Genomic DNA, 14,002 nt, shown 5'->3' on the forward strand with positions numbered 1-14,002 from the left:
GGATCTTCTAACCAATGGGGATTAAGCTCTGTCGTCATCAGGGCGGCTCTAGGCTCCCGCAGTTGGTGGAAAGCAACTGCAGCGCCTGGGTCAGACGGCTGCAGGCAGATTTCACTCGCGGGACTATAACGCCGGAAGTCATCGTCACGTGATGAAGGCGCAGACGCAAGTCGGACAAAAAAACTAACCAGCATGCACCATACCGAGCCAGGCGGCGATCGGACTGCGCAGCGCCGGGTTAAGTCGAACAAGCCTGTTCATTCCAAAGAGTCGGTTCTTAGAGCCGAATTATTCAAACCGACTCATCACTAGTAACAACAACGCTGCGGTTTATCAAAACACGAATAAACCGGCCAAACAAGATTGCAGGAAACAACTAATCGATTATGTGAGTAGTGTAAGCCCTTAGCAATTAAACACAGCGGCGTTTAACTACGTATGAAGCTGTATTTCTCCGTTTTTCTGTCTAATATCTGGTTAATACACTTTATTATACGCGCAGTAATACACACGAGCTCGTGCAAACTAATTTAAATCAGTGGACAAAAGAACCTGGAGATCTACTTTCCTGCAGAGTTTAGCCCTAACGTACTATTTTTTTGCATCTAACAATCACTCTAAACGCTTATAACACGTGCTGCTAAACCAACCAATTAGAACCTCGGAAGAAGTTAGCTAATTACCTGCAGCAGGTGTGGCCTCGACCGCAGTACAGCCACCAGGCTGGTGTATCGTTGCGCACACGCGACGGGCAGTGAGCTAGTTTGGAGTTCACCTGTTTAATCCAATTCTTTGACCTAAAAATCATCTTTCAACTGCTAATAAAACATGGCATTGTCCAGGTAGGCTCATGTTTATCTGCTCCAGAGGGTCATATTGTATTGGCAGTAATTTCTTTTCTGCAGGTACTAGAACAGGTGTGTGTGAGTGTTTTTTTTACATTGAAAGGTAGGGGAATGCTTGTGTAATACTTTATTTATTAAACATTACAAGTAATCAGTTTTTTATTATTATTAATAAACAGGATCTGTTCCACAGTGTTTGGACTGCTGGGTTGCTGGAAGTGAGAGATTTTTTTGTTAATTGAAACAAATGAGAAAAGACGGCAGAGTGTCTGAATCAGTAATCCATAGGGTCTTCTCATCTGGGCAGATATGAGACCAATAAATCTGATCTCAGACCAGCTACTCGGACTAAAACGCGCGAAAAGATTCGAAACGTTTAGAAACTGCGTGATGTAGGAAACCCGTTTTAGGAACAGTCACGTGGCTTTCCTCTTTTGATACAGACTTCGAAACAGTGTTTCGGAACACCGTGATTCAAATGAATCGATTCAGTTTGATTCCGCGTTTCGAGATTGACATTACTACCTAAAACACATTTTTCTAAAAGCCATAATGACTATATAATGTTACATTAAAATGTTAATGCTAAAAAAATTGGACTTGATAGAACACAGTGGATCAACACCAGCAGATGACATGTCTCTCCAAACCATCACTGATTGTAGAAACTTCACACTAGATGATCAGTGATGGTTGTATGAAACATCTGCTGGTGTTGATCCACTGTGTTTTATTATAAGTCTAAAGTCAGCAGTTTTGTTTTCCCACAAAATCTTACAGCACTTCATGCTTCCCTCTGCTACTGCAACTTTTATGGAGATGCAGATTTCATTTTCCAGCAGGACTTGGCACCCTGCCCACAGATTTTTGGATTTTCATTGACTGTAAGCCATAATCATCAACAGTAAAACAAATAAATGCCTAAATTAGATCACTCTGTGTGTAATACATCTATATAATATGAGTTTTACATTTTGAACTGAACTACTGAAATAAAGTAATAAATCCAGTTTCAGTTTAGTATATGGAAATTGAAAATTAATGCTTTTTAGTACAAAGCAAAAGGTATTGTTTGGATACCGGTACTGGTATTAAACATTTTAAAACGATACCCAGCCCTAGTGCTAATGCACATATATATTTTTTTAAATGTACAAATAAATAAATAAATAAATAAATGTTTCTAATTCACTAATTTTGTTGTCATGTGTTCTCCAGGAAATATAGAAGAACATACACTGAGGTGGAAACACCACACACTCCATCAGAAAGAACTCCAGGTTTTCTCGCAGATTGGCCTTCTAGATGCAAACAACACACAGGTAAGTAAATTATATTTTCTTTTCTCTTAGCTTGTGCAGAAGTGCAGGTCTAAAGCATGTGCTTTAGGTGTGGCTATATTGTACATTATTTTAAGGGGATTTTTGTTTACCTGTAGTTTGTTTATGTAGTCCTAATCAGTTGTGCTTGTTTATTTGGAATGTTTACCCCTCGGTTTGTTCTGTTTTAACACAGACACAAGCCTAAATCCAACAAAATATGCCCCATTCAAACCATGTGAGCATGTTGTCTCCTCTGATTGGTCAAAACACAGTATAGCAAGAGGGTCAGTGTTTCAGACCAGCATGTACAGCTCTGGAACATAACATTAAGAGACCACTTCAGTTTCTGAATCAGTTTCTCTGATTTTACTATTTATAGGTATATGTTTGAGTAAAATGAACATTGTTGTTTTATTCTATAAACTACAATGAGAAATGGCTGAAATAACAAAAAAGATGTAGAGCTTTCAGACCTCAAATAATAAAAAAAAAACAAGTTCTTATTCATAATGTATTAAGAGTTCAGAAATCATTATTTGGTGGAATTACCCTGGTTTTTCACAGTTTTCATGCATCTTGGCATGTTCTCCTCCGCCAGTCTTACACACTGCTTTTGGATAACTTTATGCCACTACTGGTCTAGTTCAGCTTGGTTTGATGGCTTTTGATAATTTATCTTCCTCTTGATTATATTGAAGACTTTTTTTAATTTGGTAAAATCAAAGAAACGTCAAGAAGTGGTCTCTTAATTTTTTTCAGAGCTGTATATAGACTGAACATGGTGTCTAGACATGCTGTGCTTTTAAACACATTGTTTTTAATGGTATGTGCGACACTGATGTCTGCACAGTGAACAGAGTTGTGCGGATGTGAGCGGCAGGTGCAGGACATGCTGTATATACTGTGCCTTTAGTGTAAATAAATCAAGTTAAACTGCACCTGAACAGCCGTTTAGCTTAAGCATATTGTGTAAGCAAGTAATGACTCCTCAGATGTTTGGTGGTTGTAGCAGCACAATACGGACAACTTCGGTTAGTGTGGATTGCAGGGTGAACTGTGTTCACAGGCAGTTGTTTGTGAACAAGGCAGTGATTATTTGTACATTATTCGTACGTGTAAATCTGGCCTAAAGCTGGGTTTGATCTATATGCAGTGCTTTGCCCCTGTGTCCTGTGTTTCTGCTATATGTACAGTGCTCCCTGCTGTGTCCAGTTATAGCCGCTGTGTGCATTGTTTCCTGCTGTTTTCAGTGCTTTGTGGTATTTGCTGTGCTTCCCGCTGTGTGCTGTGCTTTCTGCTGTATGTCATGCATGCGTTACATGATTGATAGACAAGTAGAAATGCCTCTTTGTCCTGATTGTTTGGATATTGGTGGCCTGCGTCATTTCTTATTGTCTGCTGTGTACGTGGCTTTTGGCAGCTATAGAGACTGGATTCTGCTTCTGAACATGGATTTGAAGCTGCAGTAAAAAGAAGGGGACTTTAGCAAATAATACAAAAAATACAGAAAGTGTTTTGCTGTACTGTCTACTCACCTCACTTTTCAATGAGATATTTCTTGAAAGTTCTGCTAAGAGGAACAGTAGTTTAGGGCTGGGGCGACGCATCGACATAATCGACGTCATCGATTACAAAAATACATCGATTTGCATAACGTGCGTCGGCGCGTCGTAAACATGGCGGCGCCTGTGGAGAGCATTAGAGGTTAGATCGGGCCCAAAAATTCCAACTGGCTGTTTTCGGGCTGTTTTAATGAGCGAAATATGATCAGAATTATGTTAATTAACACGGTAACATAGAAGCATAGAACTATTATTTAATTAAAATGATTTTTAAGAACAGCTAAACACAGTTCTGCAAGTCAAACGCGGAGGAGTTCACGTGCGAGAGAGAGAGAGAGAGAGAGAGAGAGAGAGAGAGAGATTTGCTTGTTCTACTCACAGGTGAAGGTTCTCTTTGATTTCCTCGTGCTCATATTCTAGTCCCATTCATAATTCTGCAGCTCCCTCAGTGTTTTCTGCCGTATTTTGCGGCTAGCGCGAGCGCTTACAACTGACACCGCGGACCGCGAGGTGCCGCCGCGTTTGTGCCGAATCCGACTCTCTGCTGAATCTGACTCCCGCTTCGCGGACAGAATCGGCACAACACCCCCGCTGTAGAACTGCGGTAGTGAAAACAGCGCTTATAAATAAATTAGTTTAGTTTCACTTTCAGTTTTCGTTTTTTTTTTTTAAATAAAAATATAATTAAAAAACAGACGCCTACATCTCGGACTATTTTCTGGAGCCCGGGTCGGATTTACGGGCGGGCCTCGGGTCATGTCGGGTTCGGGCAGAGAATCTAAGCTCTAGAGAGCTTGGACTCCGGAGAGCAATCTCCAGCTACAAAAAAACGCCAGCGGGCATCTAAAGTTTGGGAGCATTTCACGCAAAAGGGCAACAATGTGGTCCTCTGCCATACGTGCAAAAGGAGCACTTGAAGCGCAAACATCCAGGAGCACTATGTCAACAGGGTCACACAGTAAGTTACCGTTTACATCAGGGTCTCCGCGGGTGTCCTTAAAAAGACTTAAGGCTGTCTACCAAAGGTTTTAAACCTGCCACAGGCAGAAATTATACATTTTTGGTTTATATTTGTGCATGGCATTTCGCAGTTTCCAGAAACAGTAGCATTATTCATAAGTTCAGGTGTTTAGCTAAGCTAGCTGCCTTAAGTTATTTTAGCTAGCGCCGTCGGCGCTGCGGTGTCACACCGTTTTCTGTCACCGTCGGAATTTTGTGACCAGTGCTCACGGTTATGAGCGTTCATTGGCAAAACGGAAGCTTTCTATACCTACACCTTACCCTCAGCCCTAAACTGAACCGTTTTGGCCAGTCGGGGTAAACATTAGAAACGAACACGTTTCGAATCGGCCAGTGCACCGGTCTGCTGAGAACTACTTGCCAGTGGTCACAAAATCTAGCGGTCACAGAAAACAGTGCAACACACGGTTGTGGTGTATGGGAGCTTATCCATTTTAGCGTTATAGATCTAAACAACGTGCTGTACATGTAAGTGATTATAAGTGTGGGGTTTGGTTTAGTAGGCTTGTGTTGTTGTTGTTGTTATTATATATAAATATAGTAATTTATCGTTTGCTTTAAAACGTAAAATAATTATTTAAATATGTTTCTCAATGAATAGATTAGTCGACTAATCGAAAAAAATAATCGTTAGAATAATCGTTTAAAAAATAATCGTTAGGGACAGCCCTACAGTAGTTTGAGTTTCAGTAAAGGCTTTTCAAGTAATTTCAATGTTATTTACAAGGTGCATAAAAAAAATAAAATAAAATATATATATATGTATAGTAAATGTTATTTTATTTCAGTAATATAATTCAAAAAGTGATACATAGACTCATTACACACAGAGTAATCAATTCTAAGTCTTTATTCCTTTTAATGACTATGACTCACAGCTAATGAAAACCCATATGTCAGTATCACAGAATTTTTTTATATTGTATATAGGTGTGGAGAGTGTGCCAAGTCCTGCTGGAAAATGAAATCTGTCTCTTTATAAAGCTTGTCAGCTGTAAGTGTGGGCAATATGGCTACTAATATAACAATATTGTAGATTATTAATAGTATAATGTTCTTGCAAATATGATATACATTGAATTTAATTTAATCAAAAATATATACTTCTGCAACAACAAAATGTTTTATTTAGTGTAAATATAACAAATTTGTACATTCAGTAGAAACAAACAAATCTATAAACGTTTGTCTATGTTATAAGCAATAACTTCCTAATGTCCTGTTTTTTGTATAACACAAATAAAGTGATGTGAAACTAAAGTACAAAGTATGTATTGCTGCACATAAACTGCAAATACAAACAATTAAGAATAAACACAGCCAATATCAAAACAAATGCAAAATATACTTCTCATCTTATCGCTTATTTCACAATAAAGAGTGTTTTTTATTTTTGTTAGTGATATTAATGTGTATGATACGATATGGCACACCCAAAGGTGCTATAAAATATCCTGATAGATATTGAGCTGACTTTGAACTTTGGACACCAGCAGATGTCATGTCTCTCCAAACCATCACTGATTGTTGGAAACTTCATACTAGACCTCAAGCAGCTTGGACTGTGTGTCTCTCCACTCTCCCTCCAGACTGTAAAATGTACTGATGATCAGTGATGGTTTAATTAAATATATTAAAACATCTGTACCTGGCTTTCCTATAAGAAATAGGCTGTGATATATATATATATATATATATATATATATATATATATATATATATATATTTTTTTTTTTTTTTTTTTGTAGGCCGTACATCATTTTATTTCCACAAGGTGGTACCATATGCTTAGTTTTGTGATTTAAGAGAGAACCTGGTTTTGGAAATAATAAACATTTTATTGGAGATTAAATATATATTTATAATAACTGTAATGCAAATTTACCAATAGTATTACTAATGTGTACTAGAATAATTAGGAATTATTATTAGCAAAAATCTCTAACCTAATCTCTACACTAAACATCAAGAAAGTGAGAACAATATGATAAATGTTTACACATATTAATATAAAATCAATATATTTGTTTTGCTGCACTCATTTAAAAATAACAGTTTAATATTTATAACCTTTCACAATATGAATCATGGCATAAATACCAATATACAGTTAATGAAGCCCTTTCAACAGTAGGTTTTGGAATAATAAACATTTATTGTGGATTAAATATATATTTATAATAATTTTAATACAAATTGTACCAATAATATCACTGTTTGCTAGAATGCTCAAAATACAAGCATTTATTATTAGCAGAAATCTCTAACCTGATCTCTACACTTAACATCAAGAAAGTGATAAAAATATGATAAATATATCCACATAGCAATGCAAAATCCATACATTTTTTGATGCACTCTATTAAATCCAACAATTTAATATTTATAAACTTTCACAATATGAATCATGGCAAAAATACCAATATACGGGTAATTAAGCCCTTTTAACACTAGGTGGTGCTACATGCTGTAAAATTCATCAATTCATGAACTGATCTTGTTTTGTTCAGATAGAAGCTGGACAGACATGTAGATTCATGCTAAATGAATCATACTTGAATAACTGCTCAACATTTTTCACAGCTCCAGCTGCGTTGAAAAATTTGGTTAATATACATGAAAATAAGACATGCACATATTTAATAAAGTACATCTTTATATTAGATTATTTCTTCTTTGTGTTTATATAATTTCTGCCTCCCTGTGTCCATCTCTGTCTGTATGTAGAAGTAAATGCAGGTTCTTAGAAATAGTGAAAGTATTGTCTTACCATCATGACCTTAAATGCATTATGTATTATGGCTGCATGGTACTGGGGGAAAAGTGATATTGGATTTCTTTTTATATAGCATATATTAAAATATTTAAAATATATATTAATACATTCAGTGTATCAGAGGCATACATTATAATATAATCTGTCACTGGTAAATATGTATTCCATTTGAACCATGTGTTGTGGCAAGAAATTTATTTATTTCGTTTATTTGTTTGTACCAAGCAAGCTATATCATAGCATGTATGCTTCTGTATGCTTTATATGATGCTGGCACAAGCTGCACAGTTTGTCTTGGTCATCCTCTAGTCCTTTATCAGTGCTCACAGGATGCTGCTCACAGGATGCTATTGTTTAAAACCTCTTGTTTAAAACCTCCAGCAGCACTGCTGTGTCTGTCTATAGCCCTATCTGGACGGAATTCGTTTCTCAGGGGGATGTCTGTAAAAATATTTCACACTTCTACTCAGTTATAAAACTCTTGTTTCCGGACTGCAATTGAAAAAAAAAAAACAGTGAGGACCAGTAAGTTGTTTTTTTTTTGGCTTTCCTGGTCACTTGACATCGCATTCAGTAGCTCCTCTATTCCCACTCGCTGTTGTGGATAAATAGCTATTTTACTAAACGCGAGGTGATGAAACTCAGAGATGTGAGTCCGGATGGGACCAAAATGAACTTACAACCACAGAGTTCAGTAAAAAAAAAACTGTAGATAATTCAGCCTGTAATTTTCTCAGAGGTCATAGGTACATGGTTGTTCTGGACGGGAATAAAATCACAGAGGGCTCCCCATAAAAGAGAAAAGTACCCCAGGACCCCCTGAAAAATTAATCCCATCCGGATAGGGCGTATGTGATACTGCACTTTCTGAAATGTGACTGTTGCACATGTGCACGTTGTGATTATATTTGTTGAAATGATGCATTGTGCAACTCTACACAAATATGGTGTATAGGCTGGACTGTGAGTGATGTGAACTAAATTTCAGAAGAGCAGAAAGCTGGAACAGTAGATAGTGGATTTTTAGATACAGAATTTTATATGTCCATTAAACTCTAACATCTGGACATGTTTAGTTACTTCATTGATGTGTAATTTTTTTCTGGAATAGAGCCAATTCCCAGATAATTATGTGCATTTGATGTAGGTAACAGTGCCTTTTGTTTAAGTTCTTTGTTTTTTCGAACGTGACTTAAAATATATATCACTGTCATGCATAAATGTTACATCTATAAATTGGCACAATTACAGTGAAGGAAAATAAAAATGATTAACTGTGAAAAGAAAGTCAGTATTCAATTCAGAATAACTTTTGGCACAACATAGAGAGGTGCAAGGAAACGTAATGAATATTTGCAAGAAATCTTTTGTCTGTAAAGTATGATTTTCTCCAGCTCTATTTTTGCCAGTTTCAGTCCCTTTCAGAATGAGCCATTTAGGGGCTCTGTCACTTTTATGCAAATAAGCTGTTGCTGGCCAGGCCATGTATAGGCTAAGCGTTTACAACGTTAGTGTCAGCTTGTGCTAAATGGAATATGATCATGCTAGTTCATGTTTAAGTGTGATAAAAGCACAAAACTTATCATTTGAAAGATCTTACCTTAGACAAAGCACAGTGCTGATAAAACCAGCAGGCTGAAATGCTGGGTCTTCAGCTGATATAATAGGTGGGGCTCTTCAACTGATATAGTGCTCTGGTGGAGGTTGATGGGTGTGGGTTCTGGCCAGGGTGATTCTATGCAAGGGAACTATCCATACAGCTCATAGAAACATATGATTAATGACACAAAACCGACAAATCTTTCAATCTTACCGACTCAGAAAATGGATGGATAAATGGATGGAGGGATGGATGAATGGATACTTGAAGTGGTTTATAAGGGCAGTTGAGACCGAAAATTAGATACAAAAGCATGCAAAAAATTATGTATGCATACTATTTACCCTTTACACATTGGCTGCAACCCCACTACTTTTCCTATGATACAAACAATTCAGAATATTCTAGGTTCTGTCCTATTCCATATTTTTATCAAAAGTTTATTTGGTAAGATACAAATTGGTTAATATAGTCTTTAAAAAAATGGATGTCCTGGATCTTTTATTAAAACAAGCCGACCTAAAGATTTGGCTGCCATTTGAATCCAGGACTTGGGTGGTTGGTACTGATTATTGCCCAGCCCTGTGTCTATGCGTTTAAGTGGTTGCATCCAAACAAGTTCAAATCTAACCATGTTTTTCAAACCATAAGGTGCACTTAATTATTTAATTTTCCTTATGTATGAATTTTTCCAGTCAGGTATTTAGGAGCACTAAAGCCTCTCTGCTGAAGTACAGCATTATAAGAATGAGTTTTAAATGAAGTTTCTCCAGCACTAAGGCTGGGTGCAGCAGCATTAGCATTAGCTGCTAACCACAGCGCTTGCTCTTTCGCCATTCAGAGTATTGGACTGTAGTCTGCAGCTGATAGCTGATAGCAGCTAATGCTACTGCTGCTGCACCCAGCCTTAGTGCTGGAGGAACTTCACTAAAAACAATCCCTCTAGAAAAAATATTGGAAATCTAAGATTACTGTAAATAATTAGAAGGGCTTTACTCACCAATTTTTTTATGAAAGGAATCTGTGTAGATTAAGATCCAGTGCTCATTTGACTGAAATAAAATGTTTTTTTTTTTTTTTTTTACTTAGACGCTCCCCAGCTTTCCCAATTAGAAGGTAAACATGGCGACACACTTGTTCACTTTGATGTAGGCATTAGGGGTGGGCAATATGGCCCTAAAATAATATCACGATATTTCATGGTATTTTCGCGATAACGATACTCTTGGCGATATGACAAAACTCTTTTTAAAAAACTATTTCAGAAATACACTATACACTGCAAGAAAATCCCCAAACTGAGATATTAAAAAAATGTAACAGAAGCCAATGATCCAGAATGTCATGATAATAATAAGAATGCATTCCATATATCGCCATATGTCCAGGATTAAAGTAAAATAAATGATACTGGACAGATGATATATAATGGGAAATGGGGTGGGTGATATGGCAGGATATTTTAGGGTATAATATCGTTCACGATATTTAAATATTTTGACGATATTATTGTGTACGATACGATATGGCACACCCCTAGTAGGCATCCTAACTAGTGTTTCTTAATGCGCTTTATTATCCAGTGTGATTTATGTATGGAAATAGACCAGAAAATAGACATTCCATATTTTTTTTTAAAAGTTGACTTAGTAAAATTTTATTTAATTATTTGCTTTAATGATTTACTATATACCTTTCAATCAGTACAATGTGGCCTGAGGACTCAAACATGCTGTTTGATTATATGTGGATTATTTCTGCAGTTTGTTTTTAGTTCAGTTCAGGTTCTGAGTGATACTGAAATATCCAAAATATGTTTAAAGTTCATTTCTCCATGATAAAATATTTATATAGAATTATTGCCTAGCTCTGTGTCTGTACAATGCTATGTAGGCATTTTAGGTGTTATAGGAAAAGTAGTGGTCCCATCCAAACACTGTAGCATACTTAAGGTTCAGTCTAATTCCAGATGGATCTGCCCCCTGAGGGAGTGTGTGTGAAGGGAAGCCGTGTGACAACAGAGAGTTCTCTCCTGCTGTTGAGATTGTGTTTTTAATTTACCTCAGTTTAACTCCTATAGCCTAAGAGAAGAACCTGTGACTCAATCACACCCCAAAAGATGTGTTGTATTACACCAGCCAAAATCATCTCCATACTCTTTTTTACCTTCTGCCGTTTGAATACCCCGGTGTTTACGCAGAACTCTAACGTGTGCCTTCAGTTTGGCAGCTGAGACTATAATTATCTAAATCACCCCCTTACAATTCTCTCATGGCTGTCTTCTCCTTGCTTTCTCCCTAAACTCCCTAAATTGCACATCCTCTCTGTCAGAGGACCATGGCATCAGCATTAAGCTGGAAATGACATGATTGGCATCCACTGCCTCCATAATCATCCGAGATGTGATGAATGCATATTACTGCAGCGGTAGAAAGGCAGGCTCCCCGAATTCAAAAACAGCAATTACAGTTTTCCCCCAAGAAAATCGCCCAGATGGAAGCAAAATATGCAACAATTTGTGTGGTCATTAAAGCGCCTCTGCTTTGTTTAAGACCGTGATTACAATAGAGCGGGTTTAAGCCTCTATTTTACTCGCTTAGAAGTCATTTGTACTGATGTGCGTCACTGAATGAGGTCATCGCTGTCACTTAAAATAGTGTTACATGGTTATAGGCCTCCCTCTTTTGCCGGTGTTTGTGTAATGAAGCTTGCAGGATTAGTATCACACGTTTTCTGCTTAACAAAGAGAGGGAGGAGATTTCGAGACCTTAGGTCTTGGATTTGGAACCATGCTTTCTATTTGTCTTTGCTTGGCTGCAAAATATTATGTGAAAATGTGACATTTCTGTATGTTCTGTTTATGCAATATACACTGATTAGGCATAACGTGATTATTACCTCCTTGTTTCGACACCTATTATCTAGGGGTGTCACGATTCTCTAAATCCTCGATTCGATTTCATTTTCGATTTGAGGGTCACGATTCGATTCGATTCTCGATTTTCTTGTTTTTTTTCTTGTTATTATTTTATGCCTCATAAAATTTAAATAATATATTTATTATTATTATTATTATTATTATAAATATTATAAATATTATTATTATTTATTAAGATATATATGGTAATGCCATCTAGTGACTTTTTTTGGTAGCAACAGTGTGCACTATTAAAACAAGCAGTTTATCAGAGCTGTGTGTGGATGGCTGGTGAAACTGCTCATTACATGAAGCTGCAGTTCTTCATCCAACCACTAGCAGCAGCAGCACAAGCCCCGCTCTCTTCACTCAGTCACTACTTCAGTACAGCCCAGCCACGGGCTACAGAGCTCAGCCAGTCCGTTTTTACTGTTTCTGTAAACAAATAAAGGTTTTAACCCCACTAACCGGATAATACAGCTCACTACAGTTCATCTTTCAGCCCAAGCAGCTAACAGCAGCAGGTTAGAACAGCCGACACGGAGTCACTGCTCGGATTACATTTATAAACAGGTCAGTTAGCGCGCTGCTAACCTCAGGATGTTTATAACTACGGAGTTTAGTGGACACACCGCGGCCGCCAGGTAAGTCTTTTAAAGGCTACTGAAGACTATTAAAGGCTATTAGAGTGTAACCCCTGGCTCCCAGGGGTTACAAGAGGTTATTGAAAGCATTATTGGGGGGCAGAAATCAGTACAGGCTGGTTAGATAAGTGATGTGGGTATTGTCTTATAAATATTTACACATAACTTATATCTCTCCTGAAAAGCTTTTATTTTAGTCAGAAACACGCTTGTGTTTACTTTATCTGAGAGAAAGATGTTTTTTTAATTCAATGGAAAGCAACAGGTGTAGTCAATTATAAGTTTAAGATTTTTAATCCACCTCACTGTGATCTATAGTCAGTGTTCTCAAGTCACACTGACACACGCATTTCAGCGAGTTCACACGCTCTCACCTGCGCGCCCCCACCCCTCCGTTAGATACAGATACAAAACCTGCGCGCCCAACCCCCGCCCCCCCTCCCCCGTTGGACAGATAAAAACAGTGATCACTCTCCCGCCGACTGCGCTCATGCAGTGGCTATCTCTATTTAAATGAATAGGATGCGCTGTGTTGGTGCCGCGCCATTTGCGTAGCGCGCTGCGCTATTTGCGTAGCGCGCGCGGGAGGGATCGTCGATTCTCTTTTTGACTTCGATACTCGAGATCGTGACCTCATTTCGATTCGATTTCGATAAAATATCGAGATCGTGACACCCCTACTATTATCCATTTTCTTCAGCTCCACTGAGCATATATAGGAGCACTGTGTAGTTCTGTAATTATAAATTGTAGTCCTGAATCTGTTTCTCAGCATACTTTTATTTGTTTGTTCCTCAATGGTTAGGACTCCAAAGCACCACCAGAGAGCAGCTATTATTATTATTATTATTATTATTATTATTATTATTATTATTATTATTATTATTATTATTATTTGGGTGGTGGGTTATTATTCTCAGTACTGCAGTGAGTAACACTGGCATGGTGGTGGTGTATTAGTAGCAGCAGGGCTGCTGGAGTTATTAAACACTGTCCTGTGGGCAGCGTCATCATGTGAGCACTGATGAAGGACTAGAGGATGATCCACACTGTAAAAATTGTGCAGCAACAGATTCAGAGCCACTCCCTCTAACTTTACTTCATCTACCAGATGGAGCAGCTACTGTAGGTAGGAGTGTGTAATAGAGTGGAGGAAAGTGAGTAAAGGACACAGTGTTTAAAAACTCAAGCAGCACTGCTGCATCAAGGGCAAAACACACGTTAACACACTTACGCACCACTATGTCAGTGTCACTGCAGTGCTGAGATGGCTAAGGTTAGAGTAATATAGCTTACATGTTATTGGGAAGATATAA

General features: G+C 37.7%; 1 long non-coding RNA gene across 1 annotated transcript in view; it reads left to right on the forward strand.

Moving 5' to 3' along the window:
- The first annotated feature begins 301 nt into the window (after positions 1-301).
- LOC125781260 (uncharacterized) overlaps positions 302-14,002 on the forward strand; it is a 50,672-nt gene continuing 36,971 nt past the window's right edge. Inside the window, exons 1-2 of the long non-coding RNA XR_007424479.1 lie at positions 302-388; positions 2,064-2,167. This is a non-coding gene — a long non-coding RNA (uncharacterized LOC125781260). The remainder of the gene's footprint in view (positions 389-2,063; positions 2,168-14,002) is intronic.

Source organism: Astyanax mexicanus, chromosome 15 (genome assembly GCF_023375975.1).
Source record: "Astyanax mexicanus isolate ESR-SI-001 chromosome 15, AstMex3_surface, whole genome shotgun sequence".
Taxonomy (NCBI): Eukaryota; Metazoa; Chordata; class Actinopteri; order Characiformes; family Acestrorhamphidae; genus Astyanax; species Astyanax mexicanus.